Source organism: Zingiber officinale, chromosome 1B (genome assembly GCF_018446385.1).
Source record: "Zingiber officinale cultivar Zhangliang chromosome 1B, Zo_v1.1, whole genome shotgun sequence".
NCBI classification, from domain to species: Eukaryota; Viridiplantae; Streptophyta; class Magnoliopsida; order Zingiberales; family Zingiberaceae; genus Zingiber; species Zingiber officinale.
This window is the reverse complement of record NC_055986.1, coordinates 120156167-120167021: the sequence shown is the minus strand read 5'-3', so window position 1 is coordinate 120167021 and position 10855 is coordinate 120156167. Positions and strand designations below refer to the sequence as shown.

At 32.3% G+C, this 10855-nt stretch overlaps 1 long non-coding RNA gene and 1 pseudogene across 1 annotated transcript; both read right to left on the bottom strand.

The window, feature by feature from the left end:
- Window positions 1–9395: 9395 nt before the first annotated feature.
- Window positions 9396–9776, bottom strand: LOC121992132. Its single transcript, XR_006114813.1, has 3 exons — window positions 9705–9776; window positions 9579–9625; window positions 9396–9458 (listed from the first exon to the last, which is right to left on the bottom strand). It is a non-coding gene; the product is annotated as an uncharacterized LOC121992132 (long non-coding RNA).
- Window positions 9777–9800: 24 nt separating this feature from the next.
- Window positions 9801–10424, bottom strand: LOC122041491 (annotated as a pseudogene).
- Window positions 10425–10855: the final 431 nt, after the last annotated feature.

Genomic DNA, 10855 nt, shown 5'->3' with positions numbered 1-10855 from the left:
CTGTTATTAAAAACAAAAAGTTTTAATTGAAATAAATATATGAATTATAAATACCAAAAAAGAGTAAATTGAAGAAATTTTTTAAAATATATCTTCAATTTGCATATATGCCATCTTTTAAAAAAAAATCAAAAACTTTATTTCTATTTCTTTCATTAACTTTCTCATATAAATATCATTATCTAATTGACCCTCATATTTTTTAAATTAAAAAAAATCTAAAAATAAATATAATTCTTCTTAAATTCAACACTTTAAATTAAAATCAAGTATATTTTTATCAAATTATCTAGTATATTTACTATCAAATTAAGTATAATTTTTTTTACTTAATATATTTTTTAAAAAATTTAACATCATTTAAAAATAATCTAGTATATTTTCCATCCAATTGAGTATTATTTAAAAAGAATATAATATATTTTTCATTCAATTAAGGTAAATAAAAAGTGCTCAATTTAATAAAAAAATAGTATGCTGAATTTAAAAATATATATATTTATTTTTAGATTTTTATACCTAAAAAATATAAATTAGATAAATTAATATCTATTATATTTAGTTAGGAAGTAGAAATAAAGTTTGTTAGCAATAAGGATTACATATAAAATTTAAATATGATTAAAGATTGCACGTAAATTTTGCCGTGAAGTTAAGAAATATTAAGGAAAACCCACTTAACAAAGATATCCGGCTTATATTTAGGGTAACTAGATTACATTAAAAGTTCTTATCGTCAGATTTTCAGAGTGTAAAAAAATTACAAAGATAACGGAGACAAAATAAGCTAAATGATAGACAAAGATAGACAACCTTCGTACAGATAATAGAAAGATTGCTAACCTTACAAAATATGACTTGTCGTGAGCAAAAACACAGTTCGATCAAGTATTCTTGAGAACGGAGTCATACTTTCCCAATTGCTTCTTCAGCTCCTCCACTCGGGCTTGAAGCCTCTCCATGGTGCAAACAGCCTAGTATTTCCTTGTACTGGGTTTCTTCAACTCTCGAAAAGTACGTGCATTATTAAAAAAATATTTATTATTAAAAAATATTAATTTATTTCTTAATATTTTATGTGTTATTAAAAAATATTTATTATTAAAGAATATTTATTTATTTCTTAATATTTTATTTGTTTTTCTATTTTACACTTATAATAATATTTATATACTACGTATTATCATTAATAAAATATATGAATTTTATCATCAATATAGCATCAGAGCACTAAACTTAATAGTAACTTTTTTTTCTTTTCTCCATAATATCCATCAACCATCTTCTACAATGGTTGTCGCCGATGACATCCCTCGTCGGCTATCTCTTACAAATGCTCCTGATTCACTTTTCGGTCTTGTGGTTCTCAATGTTAATGCTCAGACACTGTTGAAACTCATCACCTCTAATTACTCTGCCTAGCGTTTACAGTTCAAGTCTCTTCTATTCGGATATGACTTATTGAGATTTGTTGATGGCTCACGTTCCTGCCCCTTATGCAAATAACATCTACAGGCACCACACTCCCACAAGCGAATCCTAATCATATTATCTGACTCCGTCAAAATCAACTTCTCCTCAACGCTATTATAGGTTCAATATTTCCTACTCTTGTGTAGTTTATTTCTTCATCAACTTCATCTAAAGAGGTGTGGCAGATGCTAGAGAGAACCTACGTTGCTCCCTCACATAACAAGATTATGACACATCATTAAAATCTTACCAGCCCTCACTAGGGTAACAAATCTATTATTAATTATATGCAAGACATCAAAAGAAATATTGATACTCTTACGTTTATGAATGTTAAAGTTGATTTTGATGAACTCTCTATTCGTGTCCTTAATGGTCTTAGCTAAGACTATTGTAATATTTTACATGCTTTGCAAGTTCATAACATCACTATTACCTTTGATGAGTTATTCAAGCAGCTCCTCAACTATGAGGCCTAGTTAAAAGTCTCGACATCATCTCCATCTTTGACGCCAATGACTGCTCTTGTGGCTCCAACAGGGAATTCTCATAATTGGTATTCAAACTATCGAGGTGGTCGCTAGTCGATTCTATCAATGTCCCATCAGACATGCCTGTCTACCCCAGGGTTGTCTATGCGTCCTCCTGCACATCCAGCTATGTTCAGTCCCAATCATTATCTTGGGCACTACTAGATCTGTGGTGTCCAAGGTCACTTTGTTCGCTAGTGCGGTCATATGACTACCTCGATGTCTGCTCTGCTTTGGTCGGCTCCTCCGCGTGCTTCAAGTCCCGCGTATAGTGCACCGTTTGCGCACATTGTCATTCATTTTACACCGCCATCTAATTCTCGAGAATGGATGCATGGTTGACTCTGGCGCCTCTCATTATATCACCATTAATCTCACTACTCTTTTGTTGCATGAGCCTTACTCAGGGAATAATAGTGTCGTTGTTAGTGATGGTTCTAGACTACCCATTACCTATACTGGTTCTTTTTCTTTCTCCACTCTATCTTTGCCTTTAGTTTTCTCTAATATTTTATGTGTCATCCATGTTAAAAAAATTTGATTTCTATCGCTGCACTTTATGTTACTAATCCTATTACATTTCTTTTCTTTGATTCCGATTTTCAAGTGTTGGATCGTTGTTTGGGACAATTCTAGTTTGTGGGGTCCATAGAGCTGGTGTGTATTATTTGTGTCTACACTATCATCTCCTTCCGCCTTTTTGTGTCTATCTTGTGATCTATTCCCTTATGGCATAGTCGTCTAGGTCATCCTTCATTAGGTGTTTTGCAATTTTTTTTTTTTGTTATCCTTGGGTCTTTCATTTCGTACGGATACTTTGTCTAATTTTTCATGCACTTCGTGCAATATTAATAAAAGTCATAAATTACCCTTTTATGAATCTAGTATTTCGTCTCATACTCCTTTAAATATTATTTTTTCTGATGTTTGGACATCTACTATATCATCATTTGATGGACTCAAAGATTATGTTATCTTCGTTGATTATTTTATAATGTATATATGGTTTTATCCCTTATGCAAAAAAATAGATGTATACTCTACCTTTATTGCATTTAAAATTCCTATTGAAAATCGATTCTCAATTATTATCAAAACACTCTTCACTGACAATGGAGGTAAATTCTAAGCCCTTTTCTCCTTTCTTACTACTCATGATATCAGTCATCTTATCACTCCTCCACACACTCTTGAATACAATTGATACTTTGAACATTGTAATCATCATATAGGCACAGAGCATCTATTCCATTCACTTTCTGACTTTATGCCTTTGCTACAGCAATCTATGTTGGATCATGAGAGAGAGAAAGGGGGGGGAGGGGGTGAATCACGAGTTTTTTAAACCAGAGTAATTTTTTAAAACTTTGAAATAAAATCACAACAGAAAGAAAAACTGAAAAGAGCACAAAAAGATGTCCTCATTTTTACTTAGTTCGGAGCCTTCGGCAATTCCTACTCCAAGACTCAGGTCTGCGGACCTATCGATAGATAATCCACTAAATGTCTCTTCCAGAACCGTCGGAAGATATAATTGAATACAAAAAGATAGAGATAGTGTAACAACCTACACTTTCCTTTTTAAAGTAGTAGTATAAAGACTTGCAACACTGTTAAAAGTTTACCAACAATTGGGGTGTGCTCATGTGTTGCTGTCAGTCTGTTAGAGATGATCGGATGACTTGGAAAAGTAGCTCAATGGTAAATAGACTTGTATGAAGTAGTAGCAAGAAGGCAGAGCAGTCAGACCTTCAAATGGATGCGTAAAGGATTATAAAAGTGATGTCTTAGAAGCCTTGCTCGAAATGTTCTTTTATTGACCATGGGAGGTGCCTTACATAGCCTTAAAGGTGCCTCCAATGTACGAAAACTGATCCTAAACAGTTCCCTAATTATCTATGATGAAGTCTGATTTTATCCATTGGAAGGTCTCTTCCATAGCACCGAATGTGCCTTCTATGAACAGTACGAAGACACCTATCAATGCTTGAAGACATCTTGGGTACTGTTCACCCGAGACTTTTTTTTGCTCCTTTTGTCATGCAAGTTAGGTTAATTCAATACGACAATATCTAACCTGCAAAATAAGTTTTAGCACAATCATAATAAGGAGTCTTAATTAATTCTTATCCTTCTGGGATCAGGAACTAGTCAATGTTTCAGTTTAGAGATCCAAAATGAACCTAAACTATAGTGTTCGAAACCACTTATTTAATTGAAAGGATTTATTGGATTAAATTATAATTTAATTAGAATCTAGATTGATTTAATTAAGGAGATTTATTAGATTAATTATAATTTAATTAGATTTTAAATTTATTTAATTAAGGAGATTTATTAGATTAATTATAATTTAATTAGATTTTAAATTTATTTAATTAAGGATATTTATTAGGGTAATTATAATTGTTCACTTGATTTAATTAAGAATTTATTTACATAAATAGATTTAATTAATTAAGTAGGCTACAATTAGGAAATTTTGATTAGTTAATTATATTAAGAAAATAGAAAAATACAAATATATAAAGACTTAGTATTTATATAATTTATGTGTATAAATTATTCATTTAATCAATTTAGAAATGAAATATAAATTTTATATATATAATACACATTATAGAGTATAAATTTAATGTAATGTGTATATAATAATTAAGAAACTATAATTTGTGAATTATAAATAGATAAAACTTAGTATATAGAAATTATAGGACCTCATTACGAAGAAGCTATTGAGTTTTTCTAACAATTTGCTAAAAGTAAAGAAAATGTTACAATAACGTATCACTAGTAAATCAAGGCGACCAAGTACTAGTACAACAAAATAACACTATACTAGCACTACTTACTTCTTTACATTATAGGCTCACGGTATTAGAAACTCAACTACTTACTCTTGAAAATCATATCTAAAAAGATACTCACACAAGTAATCTAAAAGAAATTCTTGAAAATATTAACAAAGACCTTAGTAAATTGGCTTTAGGAAAAACAGTTACCCGACAACAACCTACTACTTATAAATTTCTTACTTATAAGACTCAAGATGTCATTTCAAATGGATCTACGAACAAAGAAACAAACTGAAAGTTTTTCTGGATTATCACAAACTTTAAGACAACCAAATAAAAACTTATCTGTAATACCCAGGAGGTCCTCAACAAATATTGCTACTTATCAATTAGAAGAACTTATAGACATAGAACATAATTTAGACATTTTTTCTAACGAACAATTAAATACCTTAAACCCAAAAAGAATATATAATCAAGGACTATTATCCTTCTCTACATCACTTTATAGACATCACAGAACACAACCACTTCATCTACCAGATGGAGGTGAAGAAAGATTTACACTCATGACAGAAGAATCGGCAAGAACACTTTTACAAAGAAAACATCACTACATACATCTAGGATTAATAGTGTTTGGACTAAGAGGACTTACTAGAAAAAGTATAGGAGCTAAAGTATTTTTAGTCCTTTACGACTCGAGATTTTCTGACAATGATAAGGCAGTTATTGGACTCATTGAAGTAGATATGAATAGCAATTTAGGAATTACCTATTTCTGTCCAAATTTCAATATGACAATCCCGGACTTTATAGAACATATTAAAATTTCAGTACAAGCCAGAGGGTATAGAGACTTTCAAAGACATAATATTCAAATAGACATAATCTTTCTAGGAAAAACCATGACAAATATTAATAATAGTTTTAAAGTTCAAATTACTAATGTTATTGAAACCCTTACGACAAAAGGCATTTATTTCCTCAAACCTAAGGACTTCTCATCAGCATTACTTACAGGATTGGATTGGACTCTTAATTTAGAATTAAACAATAAACCACAAACCTTACAACCAACAGAATCCATTATTTATTTTGGCAAAAATTCGGTCTTGTTAAATATTGGAGAATGCGATGATCCTCAACTTTATGATACTTATCTAGAACAGTGGATAGTCTCTGTTAAAAGAGATAATCAAGCTAGACATGAACTAGACATAGAAACAGGAGAAGTCATGATAAGAGTAGGAGAAAATTACACTACAACAAAAACCCTCGTAGACATCGGTTTTCCACCAATGTCTATTACATTTTCGACCGATGTCTATGAAGGCGATGTAAAAGGTCTGCCATTTTAGACATCGGGTTAAAACCGGTGTAGTATCACTTAACGACATCGGGTGTAAAACCGATGTAATATAATATGTTAATAACACCAGTTTTGGCAGCGGTATACGACCGATGTAATATTAGTTAATGACACCGGTTTTGCAGCGGTGGAAAACCGATGTAATATCAGTATTGTTTAACGACATAAATTCGATTTCCGAAATAGTGAAAACCCAATATTATCACCAAGCAAATCATAAAATTAAGTTAATATTATTAATTCACTAAGAAAATCACAAATAAAAATGCACCAATGTATCTAAACACACCAAGTCAATATCTATATAACCAACACATAAATATTCTTCTTACAACATAAAAAGATAATAGATATTGTGCACATCAAGTCAGTATCCACAAATTACACATAACTATTCTTCCTGAGGGTAACAATTGATTGGTGATTCTTTGTAAAGGAGGCTTCCATCTTAAAGGAGCCACTGGAGGCTTTGGGAACTTTGCAACATCCTTCTTGATTGTCCTCTCACCATTTAATTGATTCTCCAGTTCTCTTACCTGAATAAAATAAAACAAAATAATGAGTACTGAGGGCAACTAGTAAAAAAGAAAAAGAAACATCTAAAAGCAAGAGTCATCTGAAAAGTATACTTACCGTCAACCAAAAGAATGTCATCAACTTCAACATCATTGACAAAATCATCATAGTTTACACTGACAGTATCTCCTGAACTGACTCCTCTTTTGATAGTGAAATTGAACTCTTGCCCTTCGTTGAGCAAGATAGGCTGAACCACATCCCCACTTCTTACCTCAGGGCCCTGTATAGTGTATATGACTACAGTGTCAGATTAAGTATATGTACTTTTGTTTTATCTGTTCTTTCTCAGTTAGTAACCAAGGATATAGCTCATATAAGCTTTGTAATGCTTTTAATTTGGAGGAAACCTCCTTTCTCCTTAAAAATATTGGTCATGCATTTCTTCAGTGGACGTCATTTTAAAGGTGAAACCAAATAAGAAAGCAGGATTGTCGTAACATGCTAGTGCTAAGAGAACCTCGTCACAAATTTTTATCAGTCTAATACAGAACTGCCACCATTATGCATATAAGTAGTATCCAATGTATGCTGAGAAAGGAATAAGTTTTTGTGTAAGTTAATGAATCAGAAAAAAAAATTGAAATCGCATGACCATTAGAATTCTGAAAAAAAAAATTGTGTTTTCAGCAAACAATGAAATTGATCACAAGTTCGTCCTGGTGCATGCTTGCAGGTAGTGTTGAAACAGTATGTTAAGAATAATATTCACCACGTCTATTATGCTGGAAAATTTAATTTAAGGCATCATACTGAGTGATATTTAGTTAAATAAGATGAAGCAACAACATTGACGGAAGAGTCCTAAAGAGAAAACGAATCATAGAGAAGAAAATACTAAGTGCATATTCCGCCAATGTAATAAGCTAAATCTCAAGAATATTAGATATAAACAATGTCAAGCATTTTAGAAATGCACTTTGCTAAGTCAACAGTAAGAGCTAACTAATGTTCGCAGAGGCACGTACCTTAGTATCTAGCATTACGGAAATAACGTTGTCCTTGGACTGAGCGTTGTATTCTTTTACCAAGTCAATGACCTTCTAATGTGATTCATGATCTCCATGGAAATAACATAAGTAGAGCTCATTAAAGCAAAAAAGAAAAGAAACAACAGATCATTTAGTAAAAGGAACTCAATGAGTACTGAGGGCATTCAATGGAAAGATATACAATTTCAGTATACAACCACTTCAAACTACATCCAGTCACCTCCACTTTGCCATTCTAGTATCTTTCTCAATATGGCTAGCATGTTGTGTTGTGCTTAGTTACATTCAATTTCCAAAAACAAATTTCAATAGAACAATGATAAATGAGATTTTCAAAAAACTCTGCTGCCTAAAAATGCAATACCAGAGTTCTGTGTGCTAAAAGAAAGAACAATTCCTCAATCCAATAGTCAACAGTTAAGGTATTGTTTAAATCAGTTCCTCACTACTTTTTCTGCTATCATTCCATATAATTGCATAATTTATCAAAACACAAATGACCAGGAACCAAAACACTGAAAACAAGAATAAGACAATAATTTAGATACATGGGATCAAATGCTTTACAAAAATAAACCATTTACCATAATTTTACTTATTTGCTCAGCTTTTTTGATCTACAAATTTGAAATAATCTGTTATACGACAACTGATTTGAAAGAAGCTAAATATAGTGATGCATGGTGTATAGTAGATTATTATGATTTTTCTTGGAATATATAAAATAATTTATTCACACTATCTTCAAAAAGATTCTACTTATATTAACATAATAAATTTTCAAAAGAATAAAATGAAATATTCTTCCTTCATTCTTAAACCTCATAAATCTAAGCAGCATGGAGGAGGCATGATTATAATTAAACTTCCACATAATCAATAGATGTGAATTCACATTCTGTGATCCGAATACATTAACACTAATTTATTGAAAGGTTCATTAACATGAGATTGAAAAGGAACATGAATTCTTCCAAAAAAAAATAATGCTCCAGCTTAAAGGAGGTGCAAAATGTGGGCTAGAGAGCACCTAGAACCTTGGTCTGCATATTCCTTGACCTCTTAGATATAACTACAATCTTGGTAAAAATTAAACAGAATCAAAGCAAAAGGAATAATATTTATCCAACTCCAAGGCATCAAAAGAAAATCAGAATATCAATGTAAGAAGTAACAAATAACATTTGATCTTCACATACTTCAGAACAAATACTATGACAAATTGCCAAATAAAAACAAATGTCACAATACAACCTGATTTAGATTAGGAATACTGAGAGAATGACCAAAATATAGAGAAAATATCAGTGAAATTTGTAAGGTAATCAAGTATAGTATTTCAAGTTCTCTCTGCAATCTATCTAAAACTTACAAACAGTTTGATATAAACAGTTTGAGTATAATATATTATTGCGGTCTAGCCATCTAAGAAAAGCACAAGAAAGATATAAACAAACATTTTGATTAAATGGAAATTAATAGCAAGCACTCACAAAACTTCGAGTTTCTGAAGAAGTCCAATTGATTCTGGAATAACCCCAGAAAGGTTATTGTTGTCAAGCAGTCTGAATGCAAACAACAAGTTAGTATGCAGAGAGCCTATTACAAGGAAGCTTCAGGTGGCAATAGAGCTGATATATCTTACATATGTTTAACATTCATGCTAGAGCTGAAAAGTCTCAGTGGAATTGGACCTGAGAGATGATTCTTGTTCAAGTGTCTGATAAGAACATATTTCATCATCGTTAATTCTTCACCGCGTAAGTTTTTTATTTGATCATGCATGGAAAACTGAGGTGATTGTTTGCCAGGTCTAGCCATACGAGGTCGGCAAGCTTACCCAGGGATGCAGGTATTCTACCAGTAAAATGGTTTGCATTTAATGATCTGTGACATAGGTTTGAATCATTAGACTCCTGTTCCTCAGCTAGCAAAAATAGTAAGACAGTGGAAATTACATCCTAACAAGGTCTGGAGCTGGGATAGATTGCCTAGTTCAACAGGAATAGTACCACTGAACTTGCAACCAATCAGTATCCTGAGAAGCAGTAAAAAATGTTGATCAAGCCATAATTTGATTTTTTTTTTTTTTGTTACAAGAAAAAGTGTTATAGTAAATATGGGTAAAAATAGATAACAAAAGTAACATTATGAGCTGATGATAAAGCAACTTACCATCCTCGCCAGCAGTGGCATTGCCTAGATCACCAGCATGTCAGTTTTCATCTTCAGGAGCACCATGTTCCTTTCCAGTAGGATTAAAATGAGGCCCTGCAGTATACAAGAGCATGAGTACATAATCAGTAATTTAATCCTTTCAATCAGAAACTTGCAACTCAGTAGATCGCCATGAAGGAAAAGGTAAATAATTTTACCAGTTGACATGCATCCATTGGTGGTGTCTCCAAGAGCATGCACATGGAAGCCATGAAGCCCAGGCTTGAGGCCAGTGATGGATCCGGTGATGGTGGTTGGACCTATCACAGAGATTTACATCCCAAAATCAGATCGGATCACAAATTCATAGAAAAATCAAAATGGTTGAAGTTGAAACCCTAGATTTGAAAGGAATTTAGCATTCCACAAGTAGTATTTCAAGAGATTTCTCACCATCTCCTTCCTGGACGAAGTAAATTGTGCCCTTAACACCCTCACTATTACCCAAGATAGCAACAGCCTTCACCATTTCCTTAGGTGTTCTACACAGCAGACATCAAACACACGGTTAAAGACATCATTAAATGTCTCAAAATAAGTAGCATCGCCACTAGATGAGAAATAATCGATCTCGTCTTCCAGATACAAAAAGAAAAGAAACTCAATAATCGCCAGACTAAACGCTAAACAAATACCATCAAACTCGAGATGAAATCAGCTCTCGCTCCATCATAGACAGAGAACCCATCAAATCTTAGTAGAAAACTACACTTTTTCTTCACCAAATCAAATCAAAGAAGTCGCATAAGTTAAAATCGAGAAAAAAAAGAGATAAAACCTAAGGATCGAAAACAAAACAACAATACGATGGAAGACAAATTTCAGATCGGAAAGTATACCTTTGATAAATGAATTAAAGGAAAAAAGAAATGAGATTTACCAGATGATCGAGCACCAAAA